At 38.1% G+C, this 21,218-nt stretch overlaps 2 long non-coding RNA genes across 4 annotated transcripts in view; one reads left to right on the plus strand and one right to left on the minus strand.

Annotated features, from left to right (window-relative positions):
- LOC129372386 (uncharacterized) overlaps positions 1 to 21,218 on the plus strand; it is a 154,897-nt gene that overhangs the window by 129,565 nt on the left and 4,114 nt on the right. For both annotated transcript variants that reach the window (XR_008607244.1, XR_008607245.1), the window contains 2 exons: positions 5,561 to 5,621; positions 20,595 to 20,746. This is a non-coding gene — a long non-coding RNA (uncharacterized LOC129372386). The remainder of the gene's footprint in view (positions 1 to 5,560; positions 5,622 to 20,594; positions 20,747 to 21,218) is intronic.
- The window catches only part of LOC129372393 (uncharacterized), a 122,137-nt gene continuing 103,411 nt past the window's right edge, over positions 2,493 to 21,218 (minus strand). Inside the window, exon 6 of one of the 2 annotated variants that reach the window (XR_008607247.1) lies at positions 2,493 to 2,691. This is a non-coding gene — a long non-coding RNA (uncharacterized LOC129372393). Of the gene's footprint in view, positions 2,692 to 15,293; positions 15,420 to 21,218 lie in introns of those variants that run through there. The other variant, XR_008607246.1, reaches the window with a different exon arrangement.

The following is a 21,218-nucleotide window of genomic DNA, read 5'->3' on the forward strand; positions in this document are numbered from 1 at the left end:
AAATTCAGATATAAATCAATCAATTCAAGAATCAATCAAAAGGTTTGGAAAATGTGTTGTAATTTAGCACAAACTGCAGGTTCAATTGTTCAAAAGAAACAAAATGGTTGTCAACAAACTACCAGGTAAAATTCCCACATGTTTACATTTCTAATAATGGATGAAAATCTGATCATTACAAGAAATTTATCACGATAAATTATAAAAATCCCCACTTTGAGGTCAAATTTTTAACCTTCAGAATGTTTTTCATTGGAGGAAAAATGGCCGTGTTTCCTGTCGGCTGAGAGGAAGTGAGTGGGACCGACCCGCCTCTCGCATGCAACCCAAAGAGCCAGTAAAGTGCAGCAGAAAAGCTCTGGGTTAATATTTAACCAGGTTATGTAAAGACAGGCAGATTATGAGCAAACACACGTTCGACATAAACTCCCTGAACTCGTTTCCCTGTGAGGCAAATTACAATGGAAAAGTTTAAAAATAATAATATTTTCCCTCCGAGTGATGGATCCGACTTTTCTCATTAAAAAGGTGAATATTTCTTTAGTTTTCTGAAAAAGTTTTTCTGTCAGATTTAATGACTTTTTTCCTCGTTTCCACTTCCAGTTATCACACCTTCATTTTTGTTGCCTATTTTTTAACAGAATAAAAGAAACTTTGAAATAAGAGTTAAGATTTACTCAACTTTTTATAATCAGTATAAAGTTCTGAAATACTACAAGATTTGAAGTCAGTTAAAATCAAAAATTCATCCACAGGTTGTAGAAAAAGTTTCTAATTTTTGTTGAAATTTAACTCCAAACTTCAGAGTTTTTACATAGAAATGATCAATTAAACTGGAAAAATCCTTTAAATTATGAACAAAAGTTTTAGTTTTGACTTTGACAGTCAGGATGTCCAAATTTTATATAAAACTGTGCAAATAAAATGTAAATATTTCACAAATACATTGTTTTTTTGTCTCTTTCAATTATTAACATAATGAAAATAAAATTTTTCCTTCAGTTTTAAATTCATGGAAAGGAGAACCAATCTGTCTGAAATAGATCTACAATCTCAGATTCATAAAACTTCTCATCTTTGTTGTTTTTTTGGTGTGAAACTGATTATTTAGGAAAATCAAACTTGAATTAAATTAGTATAATTCTTTGATCGTTGAATGTTCATTTGCGATGACAAAAGCAGGAATCTTTATTTTTACAAGAACATTTCTAATATCTCGTTTTATTGTTTTTAACCTTTGTGGTTTACTTTGTCTCATTAAATAAGTAAAGTAATGAAAAATTTCTCCATATGCATAAAAACTTTCAACAATAATTTGCTGTGAGCAAAACTCTTAATTTTAAATAATTTATGTTTTTCTTGTGCTTCATCAAAATGATGTGCTAAATTTGTCTGGGCTGATGCGGCGCCTCGTTCCTGAACTTTAAAGTTTCAGCAAAAACCCAAATTCGGACAGAACCGAACCGCCGGCAGCTGAGCGCATCTGCATTCAGGGACGTCAGTTAAAAAAAGAGAGCTGGTTTTCTTTTTGGCCTAGTTGGCATTACTCGTACCATGTGCCACTGTGTGTGTGTGTGTGTGTGTGTGTTGCTGTTTTGTATAGAAAGTGCTGTGTGCAGGGGAACGGGGATTTGGTGCCATCAGCACGGTGATGTCAGCACACAGGAACAAACAAAGCCCGACTCCAAACCCGCTCCCAGCTCTCCCTGCTACCCACAATCCAGCTGGACATGATGGGGCCCGGCTCTGGGGGCCTCTGCTGTTAGCACTCGCACACAGACACACACACACGCACGCACGCACGCACGCACCCACACACCCACGCACGCACGCACACAAAGACACACACACACACACACACACTCACGCACGCACGCACACACACACGTTAGCGCAGGTTTTTCTGTTATCATGCACATTCTGTTGACTTGAGTTTAATTTGCTGAAAGTTTGAAACTTTTGTATGAAGAAGAAACTATGAACCTTCAGAGCCACATAAAGACGAATACAAAGTCGGCCTTTTATCACCTGAGGAACATTTGCAGGATTAGAGGACTGATCATAGTGAGATCTAGAGAAGGGTTGTCCAAAGTGTGGCCTGGGGGCCATTTGTGGGCCTTGCAGTGAAAAGAATGGGCCCTGGGTCGGTTCTTTTGTCACTTTACAGCAGGAAATTGTTCATGAAAGGTTTAATTCTTCTTTAATGGAAAGTATGAGGCATAAAGTATTTTTTAACAGTTGTGTTTGTTTTCTTTTTAATTTTATAGTTTGTAGGGCGAAAACATTTCACTTAAAGACGAGACCACATTAATTCTTCTATCAAACTTTTCTTTGGAAAAAGTTCTTGTTTCTGTTTGGAATAGGCTGGAAAACTTTCTGGACTGAATAAACTGGAAAAAAGTCTTAAAAAATGAATTAAGATGATAATTTTCTTCTTTATTTCTTAATTTGTTGCAGAAAAGATGATAAAAAAGTCACAAATATGGCCGCTGAGTATTTTCAACTTTGGGATTCTGATAAATGATGCAAAACATTCGGACACCTCTGATCCAGAGAAACTCGTCCCTGCATTTGTTTGGTTGGGTTCGTTAGAGCAGCAGCGTCTCCCCGGCGTTCTGGATCAATCAGCTGATCAGGAACGCTGCTGCTGGAGTTCTGACTGAAACCAGGAAGTCAGCGCGTCACCCAGTCCTACAGTCAGAGAACAACATTTAAAATAGTTTATAAACCACTGAGCAAAACATCTGAGAAATAGTCGAATCACTGATAAATAATAAATGAGCCTAAAAGGGGAAAAAACAAATTCAAGCAAAACAATTTCAAATTTGATTATTTTCTAAATTAAACATAGAAAATACGTCAATGCTTTCATATACATAAATGTGTCTCAAATCGGTTACATCCACAATCATAAATCAACAAATCAGACAAAAACACTAATAAAAATAAACTTCAGTTAAAATCTGTCGTCTCATAAAGTTAACACAAATCAGAAACTCACTTCACTGGCAGTGAACAACTTTACACCTTTAGGAATATTTTTTTTACTTATGATTATCATAAAGTATCATGAAGTATTATGAAGTATCATGAAGTATCATGAAGTATCATAAAGTATCATAAAGTATCATGAAGTATCATGAAGTATCATGAAGTATCATAAAGTATCATAAAGTATCATGAAGTATCATGAAGTATCACTACTTCAGTAACATTTCTGGATTCTCTACTCACTGCGATTCACTTCACTGAATCAAAGCAAATCATATCAACAAAAAAATGCACCAGACCATTTGTGTCAAAGTGAGACCTCTTGTTTGTACAGGATCTTGTTGCTCTGATGTCACTGGAGTCTGTTGATCCATTTGAAAGTCAAATGGATCAACAGAAAACAGTTTTCTGTTATGAGAAACGCCTCGGTTTGTCTCAGGCATTCAGAACTTCACTGTCTGAATGCAAACAGTTCATATTTAATGATGTCATGAAGGATAAACCAGCTGGAAAACAGAGAGCGGGAGGAAAAACAGGAAAATGCCTCAGATCTGACTTGTTACTGCAGGTAAAATCACTCATTTTGAAGTTCAGTTCTGTAACAGGTTTCATTTGTTTGCTTTGTGCGTCTGAATCGTTTTAAAACCGTTCAATCGAAACAGTTCATGCAGCTTCACCTGCAGTCACATTTTTATGCCCATTTTAGCGTTAATAGATTAAATATTTACATTTCTGGAGCAAAAATTACTGATTTAAACTTTTAAAGTCTCACAAAAAAGCACTTAGTAAAAACTGAATTATTGAGAAACTGATCAAATTATTAATCATTATATTAAATGACATCATCAGACGCAAAATATGCAGTTGAGATAAAATGTGATTATTTTTCAGATCTGATAGTTTTCAGTTATTTTACTTTATTAATTTTGATCAATTCTCTGATTGCAGATGGAAATCCAGGCCTGTAGATGAATCCTAACTCATAAAGATCAATACAGGGACTTCCTTAACCTGCATGTTCGCTTGTGTTTCCCATATTTAAATGTGGCTAATGAAATAGATCACATTATATTTATTCATAAAGTTCACAGGAAGTTATGAATTAGTAATTCAGTAAAAAAGTAAAGTATAAGTTTCTTTTTTTACCCCAATTAATACATTTACTCAATGAGGGTTAAATATATATATATATATATATATATATATATATATATTTTATATATATATATCTATATATATATATATATATATATAGATATATATATATATATATATATGTATGTGTGTGTATGTATGTATATATATATACATCTTTACTTTTAATCAGATTTTGTAATTTAACATTAAATGAACTTCACTGCATTTATCAAATATTTGCTGTTAAACTATAAACACATGAAGATCAGCATTTCTGCTTGTCTCTGCTTTAAACATCTTTATGTTGCTGCATGTTTGTTTCTTTTTTATTTTATTTTGGGGCAGCCCAAAGGGGGTGACTGTGCAGCAAACTGTTCAGAGGATTTAAAGGTGGAAGAGGCTCAGTTTGTGTGTCTGCAAGGAGGATTTTCAGACTATTTCTCGTGATTTAGCTGCACGTTTACATAAATTCACGCCTCAACTTTCTGCAAAGAAACTTTGCTGCAGTTCATGCAGGGGGAGTCAGCAAGTTACTCGCCCTGAACTGTATTTGTTGCCTGGTAACACAACCTTGGATCAGGAAACACTGGGAGCCATTGTGAGCGAACAAGGATTCACAACGATCTCTGACCTTTTAGTCTCAGCAGCTTTTCACCAAGGCCGAGTGTTTTATAAATCCGTCTCCTATCTGTGAATTCACCCACAGCTTCGCTGATAAATGCCGCAGAAACGCGCTTTGTGTGCTGATCACGCCTCAGAAATGAATGTGCAGGTGGGAATCAGGGCTTCCTGTTTGTCTCGATGGAGCCGCAGATCATTCAGTTTCAGCAAAATCCTCCACATGGATGAAACAACCCCAATGTTCCACCAACTCTGCTTTTTTGGACAAACTTAAGTCAGACACTTCCAGGTTGCAGCCATTTTTTTTGTATGTTTCCACTAAATTTGCTCATATTTACCACAGATTTAATATTAGCAAATTAAATCATATTTACTGCTTTTTTCCCAAGATGGCCACCATGGTTAATAATACTGTTTTGCACTAAAATTGCCAATTCATTTAATAATTTTGAATCACAGGATTCATATTTAGTTTCATGATCTTTTCTTTTTCCCTGCAAAAACTCCAAGTATTACCAAGTATTTTTGATTTAGTTTCTAGAGCAAATAACTTACTTCACTTAAAATGAAACAAAACTAACTTTTCAGTGAGACAGAAGCTTTTTTGATTTGAGTTTCACTGGCAGATTTTTACTTATAACAAAAAGTTTTTCCCACTTTGTAAGAGAAACCAGAATGCAACTAGTGCTGAAAAATGAGTTTTGTCTCATTTTAAGTGAACTAAATCCAAAATACTTGGTGAAACTTTGAGTTTTTGCAGTGGAAACAAATTCATGAGTCAGTTTCTCACTTTGTTTTTATTCTTTTCCAGTTACGCAACATGAGATTAAAGACACGCCCTGAACCAGAAGGCAGAAACTGGGACCAGGCAGGTACATCACACACACACACACACACACACACGCACGCACACACACACACACATGCACGCACGCACACACACACGCACAAACACGCACACACACACACACACACACAGCAGCTGGATGGTGATTTCTGACGAGACAGAATCTCTTCCTTCTCGCTGTGATGAATGAGAATCAGAAACATCACCAGCATGGATCCTCTTTCTGTCTTCATCATCCTCTTCCTCCCCGTTTCCTCTGCAGACTGAGTGGAGAAATGTCGAATCAGGATTTTAAAATAACGCCTTGTAAGATGACCTTTGACCTTACAATCACAAAACTGATTGTATTTTGCTCCATTTGTTGTCTTGTAGTGAAAGCATCCCCACGGCATGATGCTGCCATCGCCGGTCATTACAATGACTTAGACTTAGAGACTTAGACTTGACTTTATTGATCCCTTGGGAAGACTCCCTCAGGAAATTATAGTTACCAGCAGCTCAGAGGCAAAAATGTGGCACACAGTAAGCACACAAAAGAATACAAAAAAATACAAATTAAATACAAAACAAAGAATATAAATACAACACAAAAGGAAATTATAGCAATTTGGTGGATAGATTGACCAGTGATATGGTATCACTGGTCAATCTATCTATCACAGAGTTAGATTTCACACACATTGTGACCAGAAAGGAAGTTTTTCTGTTTCGTTGGTTTGAAAAGGATTAATATTGAAGAGGATCAGAGCAACTGTTGACTCTTCCCCCCAAATTCTGACTTTAATCTTTGAATTTTGACTCAGAATTTTGATTTCAATCTTCTGAGATCAAAAGTCAGTTCTGAGAAACAAACCTCAGGATTCATTCATTAAAGTCAGATGATTTTTTTTAGTGTCCCTAATCCTCTTGCATAGATTAAACACACATTTTAATCTGCCACATTTTTAATTCTAGCACATAAAATCCTAATAAAACACACTGAACCTCGTGTTGGTTATTTGACAAAAGTTCAAAGGTTATGGAGCCACTGTAAACGTCCAGGCCAGGAGGAATGTGTCGACTTGCTGTCAACTATTCGCTGCTTTGTCATGAGACCACAGAGCGCTAAAACACGTAAAGTTGTCTGTTTCACACCTCGTGGCCCCCGCCCTCCTTCCTCTGGCCCCAGCAGCAGCCGGGCCAGCGGTCCTGCAGCTGTGACCAGAACAATAGCATTCCTCGGGTTTTAAACGCCTGGCACTTAGATTCCTAACAGCAGATTCCTGCCGGGGGAAGCCGGGGGTTGCTACGGGACGCCTTGTGAGGAGACGTACGGCTGTAAAGCGCTCTGTGATTCGGCCTTTTTATGAGTGGCCTGGGTGGGATTCCTGCTCATGTTCTTTATTTCTCAAATGTGGCATTTTCAGCAGTTTATTTTTAAGAGGCGCCCTGCTGCTCCGCCGTGCGTTGATGGAGGCACCTGTTAGGTCAACATGAGTCTGATGATCTGCTTGTTAGCAGCAAACTGCACCGATGTGCTGGAAACGACACATTAGGCGTAAACAGAAGAAACAAACGAGGCTCGCGTTTATGGACTCACCTTCATTCTGACAGAAAGGACAAAAACAGTCAGCCAGTTTTTTGGTGTTTAGAAAACTTTCCAAATGTAACGGCACAAATTAGTAGGCAGGGTTACCTAGCAACCGCAAGCTGTTACCAAGCAACTCCAGCAGAGCTCAAGCTGCTTTGTCCTGTACAATGGCTGCTGGAAAAGACAAGTTTTGTTGTTGATTTTAATCTGAGAATTCTGACTTTAATCTAGTAATTTTGACTTTTTCTTCTCTGATGTCTCCCTGGTTTTACCGCCGTGTGTGCTGTACAATGGCTGCTGGAAAAGTTTTGCTGTTAACTTACCATCCAGAAACCGCTTGATGATACCTGGCTGGTTGTGCAGGAGGCTCCTCTTCTGCTTTTCAAAGATCTATGTTTGTATAATTACTCATCTGTTTGCAGCCATTTTCCCGTGCGAGTTTTAGCGATGAGTTGTAGCTGCTATATTTCGACTTTATTCTTGTAGCATTTTTATTTCCTCATGTACTCAGTCATAGAAATCTCAATACAAAAGATGTTTAATATAGTTCATAAACATATCCTAACCCGATTAAGGATGTTTTAGTATGCCACCTTTAATTATTATTTGGTGCGCGTGTGTCGCCTTCATTCTGCTACGTTAGCATCTTTAAAAACCTAAAACGCAGAAAGCAGAAGTCGAAGCTGCAGGCCTCGCTGCATGTCAGGCTTCTCTGGTGGTTTAAGTTCACACAGCCAAACTATCAGCATATCTGAAATAACCCCCAAAAATAACGATTCTCTCATTAACCACGCCTGTTTCACAATTTAAATATAAATGAATCTAATTTAGAAAACCTCGGGTGCGATGAAGGAGACTCATTTAGAGCCAATCTAAAATTAATGAGGGCATCTGGAGAGAGGGGCAGAGTGGCGAGGGGCCCTGTGTGGCTTAACAGATACCAGAGTTAACAAGCTACTGTACTTTAAACACTGGAAAATCCCCATTCATTTTGAATTAGCGCAGAATTTTAAAGGGTGAAAAAGAGCTTTAAAGTTAGCGCTAACATGCTGCAGAGACATTTCTGATGCCACTTCTAGCCTCTTGCAGCTAAGCTCTATTTAAGTTGCTGTAGAACATTTCTTTCTCTGTCTGGGACTTAAAGGTTAATGACAATATTCTGTGGTACAAAAATAAAACTAATTTATTGCTTGTTTTTAAGGTCACACCAATTATTGTCACACAAAAGTTTGACCATTTAATCATATTTTCTCATTTGTTGATCAAAGTGTGGAGAAAATTGTAAAAAGTAACAATCCTGACAATACGGACAGTTTTAGTTTTTTTAACATCATTAATTGGAATTTACTGCAAAAACGATAAATCAAAAATCTTATCATGATACATAATAAACAATACAATAAATACAAAAACACAAAATCTCACCAAGTAATTTTAGTTTCTATAAAATAAGACAAAACTAAATTACAAGTAACTTTTCAGTAAGATGCAGGAGGTTGTTTTAAGTAAATAATTCATTAATATTTAAGGAAAAATACCAGTTTCTACTGGCAGATCATTCCACTTACAAACTGGGAAAAATGTGAAGTAATCCACCAATGAAACTGGAACTTTTTAATCAACATTAATGCATTTTTTATTTGAAACAAACTCCTGAAAAGTTACTTGTAAGTCAGTTTTATACGTATTAAAAAACGAACCCAATAATATTTGGTAATATTTTGTGTTTTTGCCTTTTATTTTATGGTTTTTAAGTGAAAATGTTTCTCTGAGGATCAGAGTCTGAATGTTCAGATGCAGATTCTGTATTTTCTCTTCTTCTATGGTTTCCTCTCCTCCAGCTGCCTCTTGCAGACGCCAGCCGGCTCCCACAGCGATTGTTTGGTTTTGCGGGTTTAATTCCCGATGGGTTCGGGTCCGGAGTGATTAGGCTGAGCCCTAAAGGCCAGCAGGCTTGTCAGGTGTCTCCACACATTAACGTCGCTCTGCTCACAGCCTGAGCCGACAGCCTGAGCCGACAGCGCGGCCGGCAGAGGGGCGACGGGAAGCGGCGACGCCTCGTTTGGCTGCGTTGCTCAGCTACTGGATCTGATTTACAGACATTGAGCTTTAGAGAACCAGGAGGTTTGATTAGCTTTACACTAAATCTTACCAAGTAAATTTGGTCTACTTTCTAGTTCAAATATCTTAGTACACTTGAAATAAGACAAAACTAACTGACAAGTAACTTTTGAGCAAGATGTAGGAACTTTCTTTAAGGAAAGAATTCCCTAATATTGATGGAAAAGTTGGCAGATTGTTTAATTTATAACAGGAAGTTAGAAGTGAAATAATCTGCCAGTGGAACAAAAACTTTTCATCATTTTTAAAGTTTTACTTTGGATAACAAGACGTAGAAAACATTTCCAAATGTTTTCATGTGTCTTTCTTATTTGGAGTCATTTAGTTACTACATTCTGGAGACATTGTCAAATAAATACAGCTAGTTTTTCATAGTATAAGGGAATTAAGAATGATATTTTAATAAAGATCACTGCAAAAACTCAAAGTTTTGCAAAGTAAATTTGGTCTGATTTTTAATCTTAGTGCACTTTAAATAAGACAAAACAAACTAACGGATGAGAAACTTGTTTTAAGGCAAGTCATTCTTGAATATTGATGAAAAAGGTCTGGTTTTAGTAATTAAGGGATTGATTTAAAACAATCTGTTATCATAAGATTTGCATTAAAAACCAGACCAAGATGACTTGGTAAGGTTTTGTGTTTTTGCAGTGCATGGCTGATTTACAGGTGTAATCTCTACACTTTTCCTGATGACTCTTTAGTTCCTAAAAGGCGAGACTCAGGCGGATGCTGCCTCGACATTTTCGTTAGCCTTTAACCCTTAAACCAGCTGAGTGTCAACACGGCTGACTTTTCCCTGCTGGATTCAAACAAACTGGCTTTGTGTCGACGCACAAACAACTTCCTGCATGCAGACATCCAACTTGTTAGTGGGGAGGCAACTCCTCACCCCCCCTCAATCCGACCCCAGAAAAGAAAAACTCTTCCTGCTTGTGACCTCCAACCTCCTCCTACCCCACCCACAGCCTGCACTTACCCAGCATGGTGCAGCTATAGGAGGGGCATTAGGGTGCAGTGTGTGTGCCTCCGCAGAGGTGATGTTAGGTTTTAAAGATGGGGGTGCATCTTGTTTTGAAGACATGGAGAAATAAAATGTAGGAGGCGCAGTGGAGGGGGGGTGAGGAGACCTGCTGAGATGGCAGCCTATATGCCTCCCCCTCCTCCTTCCTGCTGCACCTCTGCCTCCATCCCGCTCCGCCTGGCCTCCGTCTCCCCTGCTGCTCCGTCTCCAGCCGTGGGGCTAAAGTACATTACATGCTTGCTAATCAAACCTGCATTACAAGTTTGGAGGGAATAAAGCAAGAATCTGAAGAGTTGTTCCTTCTCCTCTCCACCTTCCTTCGTCAAACTCTGTCTGCTCACTGCGGACTCAGAGGAAAACCAGGAAACCACCAAAACTACCAACTACACCAAAACCACCAACTACACCAAAACCACCAACTACACCAAAACCACCAACTACACCAAAACCACCAACTACACCAAAACCACCAACTGCACCAAAACCACCAACTACACCAAAACCACCAACTGCACCAAAACCACCAACTACACCAAAACCACCAACTGCACCAAAACCACCAACTGCACCAAAACCACCAACTACACCAAAACCACCAACTGCACCAAAACCACCAACTACACCAAAACCACCAACTACACCAAAACCACCAACTACACCAAAACCACCAACTGCACCAAAACCACCAACTACACCAAAACCACCAACTACACCAAAACCACCAACTGCACCAAAACCACCAACTACACCAAAACCACCAACTACACCAAAACCACCAACTACACCAAAACCACCAACTGCACCAAAACCACCAACTGCACCAACACCACCAACTACACCAAAACCACCAACTGCACCAAAACCACCAACTACACCAAATACACCAACTGCACCAAAACCACCAACTACACCAACTGCACCAACTACACGCCTCCAATCTGAGAGCTACTGGAGGAAGAGTGGCTCTACTTCAACATCTTATCACTCCAGTAAAAATGTACAGTCACTGATAAAATTATCAATCATTTAAAATTTAAACATTACATCGTCAGATGGGCCAAAATGTAAAGTTAAGTGGAAATGTTTATATTTTAATGACAATAATTTATATAAATAACAACAACAAAAAAAATCAGAAAAAGGAAAATGCTTCAAAATCAATTTCCTTCAATAAAAAATGTTTGTTTTTCATTCAGTGGGTAGAAAATTAGGAGACAATTTGCTCAGGTAAGAGTGAAAAGTCCAGCATAGTAAAAAATATTCCTAAACTAATTTTTTTTCAAGAAAGTTACACAAGTATATGTAACTGAGTAAGCGTAGCTATGGCTACTTTTTACTTTTACTTGAGTAAAAATATATTGAAGTCGTGCCACTCTTACTTGCTGCCAATAAACCGCAGTCCACTATCCTCACCAGTTGGTGGCAGTAATGTTTCCATTAGTTACTAACGGCCATTAAAACAAAGAAGAAGAAATATTGGCACCAAGTGCAACAGAACCAGCTAACAAGTTACCCAAATTCTGAGCTGTTGGTTTTTTTCTTTAACATAAAAATGGGCCAAAACAAACTGAAGTTCATATGTTTGGACCTAAAGAGGAACCATCAGAACAGCTTCAGTTATTACTGACAAAAACGAAACATCAGGATGAAATTCAGGCGTAGTGATGAAGTCTGACCTGAACATTCGGAGCCACATAAAGACGGTTACAAAATCAGCCTTTTATCACAACCATAAGTTCTTTTGTTTTATTTCAAGTGTGCTGAACTAGACAAAACAGTTTGTCTTTGCAGTTTGCAAAGAAAAGTGAGTGGTTTTTATTCCAGGTCTGAATGCAGACGCCTCCTGTAATAACTGCTTGTTATGCAACAGTTACTACCGTTGATTTGTGCTGCTGTTTTGGGGAGTTTGGTAGGAAGTAAACATAATTCATGCTTCCGTCTCAGATCAGTCCACACCACGGCATGATTCTCATAAATCTGCTTCAATCAGACAAAAATTAAAAATGAGATTTTCTTCGCTGTATCACGTTTTTTTAGATTTTTGTGTATTTCTTCTTCTCTTTCGTTTTGTTGTTTGAGTCATTTCATATCTTTCCTGACTGAAATCATCTGTAGAGAAATATATTCTTTAGATGTTCAGGTTTTAATTTTTATCATACATTTTTATTACTACGGCTTTAAATCTCGGCTTTATTGTGGGAGGGAGAACAAAAATGTGCCGGTTTTTATCCAGATGTTTGAAAATCCATTGAAACGTTTAAATCTCTGTATTTGTCCTGCTTTAGAACAAAGTGGGAGGTTTTAGCCTTTTTTATTTGCCCGTTTTCGACACTGCCTTATCGCCACAATGGAGTCGCTTTTAGGATATTACAAATACAATACGATTCGAAAGTTAAAGCCCCACTTGAAGAGCAATCTGTCTGCAATAATTAGGAACATGTAGGCACTTAGCAGAGCAAACAACATGCAGCGGCTCTGCCAATACTGGAGACTTGCTTATAGATTAACGACGTGCAGCTGATCTTTGAAAATGGATTCCAGTTTCAGGAATCGCGTTTCGGCTCAGTGTGACAGACGAAGCAATTCCAGAAATTATGCAAGAGGAAAATCTGAACTTTACCTTTCTGAATGAAAAGGAGTCATTTTGAAGAAAACTAAAACTTTTCCAGAAACTGAACATCAATCAACCTCCCCTATAGAAACATTGTCAAATACAGAAACATGAAGGGCAGACTGGCCAAAACAGTCCTGAGTAACTGATCAACTAATCAATCATTTGATATGTAAAGATTACATCATCAGATGGAGCAAAATACGAAGTGGAAATGTTGGTATTTTAAGGGCCAAAATGATAATAATTCAATCTGACAGCAACAAAGAAAAACATTATTTATATTTGTAATAAAGCAGGACTATAGAGTCATTATATCTATATAATGTAGGATATTTTATCTTTTTTCTTTAAAATCCTGATCAGTTTTCAGGTTCGAAATCTATTTCCATAGTTAACTCAGTTACCGTGAAATGATTTTTCCTCCAAAGCAGAAGCAGTTTACAGTTAACGTTTCTAAATTAAAGTTTAAAACAAAACAGCCTGAATATGGAAATCTGTAAAAGAGAATATTTAGACACGTTTGGTTTAACTTATAAAACATTTTTTAGAAAATGTTTATATTCACATTTCAAGCTCAGAGTTGAAATTTAATTTAATAAAATTATTCTCTAAAACTGATATTTGTTCCATTAAACACAGAAAAATTGTGATTTTATATGTATTTTAAACTTATCCAACTTTTACTGAACCTTTTTCGACTGAATTTAGAAAAATGAATCCTTTTTTTATTATAGTTTATGAATCCTTGAGTCATTATGATCGGAGTTTATTCTTTTTCAGTGCGATTTACTAATTACACTTACAAAACATTTAATTAATACTTTGAGGTCACCGCTGCTTTGCATGATCCTTTAACGTTTCCATATTGTTTGTAAAAACTATTTATCAAATTCTAAAAGCTGTTCATCATTTCATCCATTTTCCATCCATCCAGTTTTAGTTTTGATAAACCTGAGATCATTTATCCTTCATCACCTATTAGTGATTCCACTTTTACCTTCTTTGTCTGCGGATTTGAACAGATACCAGATTGTTAGTTTTGTTTTAAACGCGGCTTTACGTCCTGACCTCGTCAGGAGGGCATTGGGCCCCCGGCGGCCCCCTGCAGAGCATCAGGTTGCAGGACTTCTCCTCCGTTCTGTACATTCAGTAAACCAGTTCTGTGGTGTGATGTGTTTTCTGCTCCAGGCAGGTCTGTGAATAAAACGATGCTTTACCTCAACATCAGAGCAACTTTACGGAATAAATATGATTATAAATGACTGAAGTTTGGAGGAACATTTCCATTCTGAAGCAATTCCTCAAACTCCCTCAACTTGAGAGAAAATGCAAACAAGCATCGCGGTTCATTACGAGTCGTAGCCTGAATCCGGGCCAGTAAGCCAACAGAGCGAGAGACGTAGAGCCAAGAGGAGAGAGAGGATTCAGGACGGGAAACTCTGATGGGTTCGGTGGAGGGACTTTCTCAGCCCCACATTGGAACCTGAAGATCCTCCATGACTGTGTGTTTGTGTTTCAGCAGGTATAAGGTATTATCTTAGAGACTTTAATCCATTCACTCTTGTACAATGGCTGCTAGAAAGTAGAAGTGTTTTGTTGTTGGCTTAACATCTAAAAACCACTTGCTGCATGATTGTTGGTTGTGCAGGAGGCTCCGTTGCTGCTTTTCAAAGATGTAAAGCTGTGTTACTGTGCATCTGTTTGCAGTCATTGATTGTAAAGTTTGAGTTTATTTGGATTTAAAGAGACAAGACGCCCTAAAACAAACTAAAAACTCAGTATTTAAGAATTAATTTGTGCAAAAAATGTTTGGTGTCACCCAAAACCCAACCTGCTCAAAGTTCAGCTGGGAGAAACAGACCTGGGGTCAGGGTGAGTATACTGGAAACAACGGGTCCGTATAACTCCTGAAGTCATGATGAGCCGTGAATAGATCACCCTGTCACTCAGCTGAGAGAGTTTGATTGGCTCAAACCGATTCATGAGAGAGAAACGCTCAGCAGAGGCTGTGATACATCAGGAGGAAGAGGAGAGCCGAGGCAGCCGCCTGAAAAGAAGGGATGACAAATGACAGAAAGCTGAAGGAGAGAAAGAGAGGGAAGGAATCTGGAGGGTAAAGGGGCATGCAGCGGGTGAATGAATGAATGAATGAATGAATGAATGGATGAATGGATGGTTCACTGAGCCCAGCTGACTGCTTTTAGAGACTGACACTGATTGAAGAGACAATTCATTTACTGTTAAATGTCTTCAGAAAGCAACACATTTACTGTCAAAATAAACCTCCAAAGTTCAATTCAGATGAATAAACTACATTTATAGAAACATTTTCTTTTCATCTGTTGAATTTTATTGTTAAGCTGAAACCAATGATAAAAAAAATCATCCCCAAAAAAGTGAAACTTTGGAGTGCTGTGGTGGCGCAGGTTCGATTCCCGGCCTGGTGACCTTTGGCCTTCTCTCATTACGCTCTTTCCTTTCCATTCACTATCAACTAAATCAAATAGAGACAGTAAGACCTTCAAAACTGACACTTCATTACAACAAAAAAAGTCCACAACAAAAAGATGATTTATGACAATTTACAGATTTGTCTTCTGGAGATGAACCCAGAAAACATCTGAACAAGCAAAAACCTTTAATTTACAAAAATGTTTGACTTTTAGAGCCAAGCCAAGTTTTTTTCCATGTAAATTTCTAAAATTAATGTAAAAGTTTCTATCAAATTTCCAACTTTTCAAACTAAAATAGTGATCAAAATAAAATTTTTTAAAAATCTCGCAAACCTTGGACTCTTGGAGCTCAAATCATTTCCAAGTTTTTATTCTGGAACATTTCTGAGAATTTCAAATGTTTTTAGTTTTTTTCCAGCAATTTTTTCTGGAAAGTTTCTGGAATTTTAGTTTTTAATCAGAAATGTCCTTTTTTCTATTTCACTGTCGGAACATTATCACAGATTATACAAACGTATATTAACACAGTGGAAAAACGTCTCTGCATGACAGTCAAAGTTTGTGAAACAGGTGCAGCTCAGCGCACAAAGTGTCCAGGCCTCAGAGCGAAGGGGGAGGATGAAGTGACGGCCCGCGAGTGGGAGGGAGGGAGGGAGGAAGGGAAGGAGGGAAGAAGGGAGAATTGGAAGGAGGGATGGATGGAGGGAGGATGGAGGGGGTGTAGAGCAGCAGAAACTTCCCATGTTGGCCTCCCAGTGTGGCTACGTAATGAGGGCAAGGGACACAGACACACACTCACGCACACTCACAGACACACACTCGGGGCCAAGCATGGCCCCACGGCTGATTAGCGGCGCACAAAGGCCCCAAACAGAAGTAGCAGAGGGCGCACAATGGGAGCAGGGCCTCAAGGCGTGGTTTACTTCTGCCCTGAGGACGGGGCGAGAGAGAGAGAGAGAGAGCGGGGGTCCGGGGCGGGTTGGGGGAGGAGGCGCCGGTTCAGACGACTCCACAGCCACAGAAGCAGAGAAGAGTTTTGTTTTTGTGACGATGAAGACGTCTTGGTTTTCCTCCCACAGAACTTAAATACATCTCATTTCCCCAGCAGATAAATTTAGTCTCTACATTTGAAACCGAGGGAAAAAAATAACCGAACGACGTCTTTACACTGCAAAAGCACAAAATCTTACCAAGTATCTTTGGACTAGTTCCCCGTGAAAATATCTTAGTACTCTTGAAATACAACAAAACTAACTTACAGGTAACATTTTAGCGAGATATGAGAGTTTAATTCAAGTAAATAATTTTTATTGTTGATTAAAAAAGCGATAGTTCCACTGGCAGATTATTTCACTTTCACAACAGTGGAGCTCATTAGTAACTGATAATTCATCAATATTAGGGAATTATTTACTAAAATAAGCTTGCATGTCTTTCTAAAAAGTTATTTGTAAATTAGTTTTGTTTTATTTCTAGTGTTCCAAGATATTTGCACTAGAAACTAAACCAAAATACTTGGTAAGATTTTGTGTTTTTGAAGGGTAATAATTTAAAGAAAAGACTTAAACTGATTCTGAACAGGATTTTAATGAGCATCATGGATCTATCAGCTGGTTGTTTTATCATATTTGTCTCAAAAATACCTGCATCATTAAATCAGCGGTGTTCAAAGTGCAGCTCAGGGGCCGTTTGTGGCACCTGGGATGATTTTGTGTGGCCCCAGATTGCAATGGGGCTGAAACGATTAATCGAGATTAATCGCTTGTTGAAATAATAATCAACTAATTTAGTCATCAATTAATTATTATTTTGAGCATACAGATGAAATAAAATGCTATTGGCTGAAAAGACAACACAGTGAGAACAGTAATGAAGCCAAAACTGCACAAATATACTGACAGTTAAAGTGTGAAACAGGTGCAGCTCAGCGCACAAAGTGTCCAGGCCTCAGAGCGAAGGGGGAGGATAAGAAAGATAAAATAAACTTTCTTTGTAAATGTGCTAACCACAACTGAAGTGATTCATGTTAAGCTTCAGTGATTTATAAAGTAAAGGAGGGTGCAGATCACAGTGAAGCCAGAGTACCCAGAGAGAAACCAAAGAGAACAGCTCCATGCAGAAAGACTAGAGCTGCAACACCCACTGCTGCAGGAGCATGTTGTCCTCTGTCCTCATCTAATTATCCAGAACTATTTTCTCATGTTTTATTCCTCAGATTTGTTTTTCTGTCAGTTAAAACAAATATTGATCATTTCAGCATGTATGTTCTGTTTTTAACCAAGAGAAAAACATGTAAAATTATCTCAAGAGGCAAAAGAAACGAGCGACAAATCCACAAAGACAAATTAGCTTCCTGTTTTTGAGATTACTTAATGCTATTAAAATGCAGAACTAACACACACACACACACACACACACACGCACGCACACACACACACACACACACACACACACACACACACACACACACACACACACACACTCTCCATCCTCAGTGATGGAGAGGCTCCTTAAATAATTCAGAGTAATTATTTTCTGATAATCATTGGAGGACAGCTCGCTGTAATAAAATGATAAACGAGACAATTATGAGAAGAAATCCTCGGTCCGGTTTTCCTAAACACACTCAGGAGACGCAGTTCAAGTCATTCTGACAAGATGGTCAAAACCATTTTCCCTTTTCTCGACACGCTGAAGCTCAGGATGGGACTCTAAAACCGAAACGCTCTCACTGCTGGTGTGAACTTTAACCGAGAGCTAATGGTTCAGAAAGCACTGCACAGTTCTGAGGTAACCAGATCCATTTTACCAGTAAAGTTTTGGAAAAAATGTCCTTTTAGGAGTAAAATCTTTTAGTCAATATTTCTTCTCTTTCTGGAGTAAAATTTCTGTACATTTCGGTCCGTCTGATGATGTCACTTTAAAATATTAAATGATTGATAATTTGGTCAGTTACTTGTGTTCTTCCAGTCACAAGTAACTGACTGGAAGTTACAGTTAGGGTTAGGGTTAGGTTGTCAGATGCTTTTGGTCTGATTTTGCTCCTATGTGTTGAGGCTGTTTGGTTGTAAAATCTGAAGATGAAAGAAATATAACAGTTGGCCGTAGGTGGCGCTCTTGCTGTCCACAAGAGAGGTGAGCTGAACCTGCGAAGAAGAAGACGTTCGAAAATAAACGTTGCCATGTGCGACTTCCAGTTATCAGCTTGAACATTATTTTAGTCGACCGAATGTTACATACACATTACGAATGCAAACTTTCACCAAATACTTTTTAAATCTTCCTTGAGTCATTTCTTGCATGGCTACTTTTTACTTTCATTTTAGTAGAAACATGTTGAAGTAGTGCTACTCTTACTACAGTTTTTGCAGACTGTCCACTTCTGAAGTACTTCCATGTTTTTTTATTCAGATTTCTGTTGGAAGCTTGAATAAGTTCAAATTTTATTCAGACATCCTCTGTAAACTGTGACAGTTTTATCTCATTAGGAACATTCCTAAAATTCCTTAGATCAACAGAGTTATTTCTGTTTGGTAAGCGCCAAAATACTGAAAGAAATGTATTTATTATTTCTTCAAATTCAAAAGTTTATGTGATTTCACACCTGATATTCTGGTCAATTCGGTTGGATTGAGGAGCAAAATTGCAACATTTGTTACATTTTCAGTCAAACCAACCAAACTAGTTTAAAAACTTGTTCCCCTCCTCGCCAGTGGGGGCGCTGCACCAAGAACAACAGGAGGAAACGACACAAAAACCTCTGAGAAAACACTGAGCGCAACGAGCTTCTTCAACAAAAATGTAAACACAAATGGAGCAGTGTCAGGTTTTAGCGGTTGAAGGATTTCTCCATTGATATATGTTAGCATCTGCAGCTAGCGCCGCGCTTCTGGAGGCGGCCATTACTGTGAGCCGCTGAATCATGTCTGCACACCCAGACTGTTCCCAAAGTGGTTTTAGTGTCCTTACCTGTGCTCTCTATAAAATATGGCTCATTTTTAAGTCCTAAAGAAAATGAGCCAATTAGTTTCTATTGAAGGTTTAAAAACTAAACATGACTGTCGTGAATGAACCTAAGATTTCTCTGCCATAATTTAATAAGTTTTGCTTTCAAACAGGGATGGGCTAACATGGTGCATATTTGGATTTAAATGTCAAGTTTTATTTGTATTATCATAAGTTCATTAGAATGAAATAGCAGTTCCTTCTAACCAGGAGAGACGAGCAGAGATCAGAATGACGGATGTAAAACAAAAACTCAACAAACATCAGAAAAACTAATTATTTTACAACGAAATTAGAGAATAAAAGGAGTGGTAAAAATCTTACAGCATGACGATGGTGACTGTCACTTGGCTCCTAACAATCATATTTTATTTGTTCTGAAAGATTTAAATAGATGGTGAAAGATTCTAAGGGATCGTTTTGACAAAACGATAAAAAAACAGAAATCAGAAATAGTTTTTCTACTTGAGTTGATGTATTATTGTCTGTCTATCAGCTCATGTGTGCACTAACGCTTTAGACAAATTCAACTTTGTGAAAATCTGGTTTCCTCTCGATGTAAAACTTCAACAGGAAACCTCTAGTTGTCATGAAAATCACTTTTTAACTGTTTGAGGTCCAGATTTTATTTTCCACGGTTGCATAAAAGTCGCTTCCTTTGCTGGCTCTTCTGGCTGGGATAGGCATGAAAGTGTGAGATCTGCACCACAAAGAGTTAAAATAAATCTGATCGCTTGGTTCGTTGTGCAAATCTAGTCAGAGGGTGTGTGTGTGTGTATGTATGTGTGTGTGTGTGCGTATGTGTGTGTGTGTGTGTGTGCGTGTGTGTGTTCTGTAGGTCCTTCTGAGCAAAATAACATGGAAAAGGTGATTTTCCACTATAGTGAGGATTCCACAGTAAGTTCCCCCAGGCTGCAGCAGAAACATGATTGAATTTTGTGTGTGTGTGTCTGTGTGTGTGTGTGTGTGTGTGTAGAAATTGGATTGACTCGACTATGACAGTTCAGACCTCTGCTGCACCTCCATCTGTGTGTCGCGTTTTTACTTTAGTCTTTGCTTAAGAATTTAACGTATTTGTGTCCAGCAGAGATACAAATATATGTATTTCCAGACAGTTTAACCTTTTACTTATTTTCCTCAGACAGACCTGGCAGATATTTGAGGTTTTTGTTCGTCTTGGTCTCTGACACTGCTCCTGTTTCTCCCTGTAGGTGATACTGATTTAGGAACGTCATCTCGGCTCAACAAATGAAGAAGATTTCACACTCCAACACACACAGACAGTAAATGTGCGAAACTGTTTCCAGGTGAAGAAAAGCAGATCAGAAGGAATCCAGGTGAACTGGAATAACACGGAAAAAAGGTAAAAAAGGATTCAGAGCAGCAGCCTTACAAACAATCTGGGTGGAAACATGATGTTAGCAAAACATTATTCACATTAATATCAATATTATGTTACTTTAACATAATGCTATCTCATTAAACAAGCTTTCTTCAGTGTTAATATTATGAGTTAATATTAATTGCTTTATAAATAGGATTGTTTTTCACATGTGTGTGGTTTATTGTAAGCTGCAGTATGTAAAGTTTATTGGTGTGAAACTGATATGTGAAAAACCGGAAACAACCAATCAGAGCCAGGAGGCGTGTCTTAGTGCTGCCAATCACAATCTCATCCCCCTCTTGTTGTGAATGCTACAAGAGGCTAATTAGCATAGCCACAGATGACATCTGATAAACTATTTCCTGTAAGTTACATTTTGCAGTAAGTGCATGAGGATGATGACAGCACTTGGCCCCGCCTCCTGGCTGCGATTGGTTGGTTTTGGTTCTTC

This window comes from Poeciliopsis prolifica, unplaced genomic scaffold (genome assembly GCF_027474105.1).
Source record: "Poeciliopsis prolifica strain line A6 unplaced genomic scaffold, Auburn_PproV2 SCAFFOLD002, whole genome shotgun sequence".
In the NCBI taxonomy this organism is placed as follows: Eukaryota; Metazoa; Chordata; class Actinopteri; order Cyprinodontiformes; family Poeciliidae; genus Poeciliopsis; species Poeciliopsis prolifica.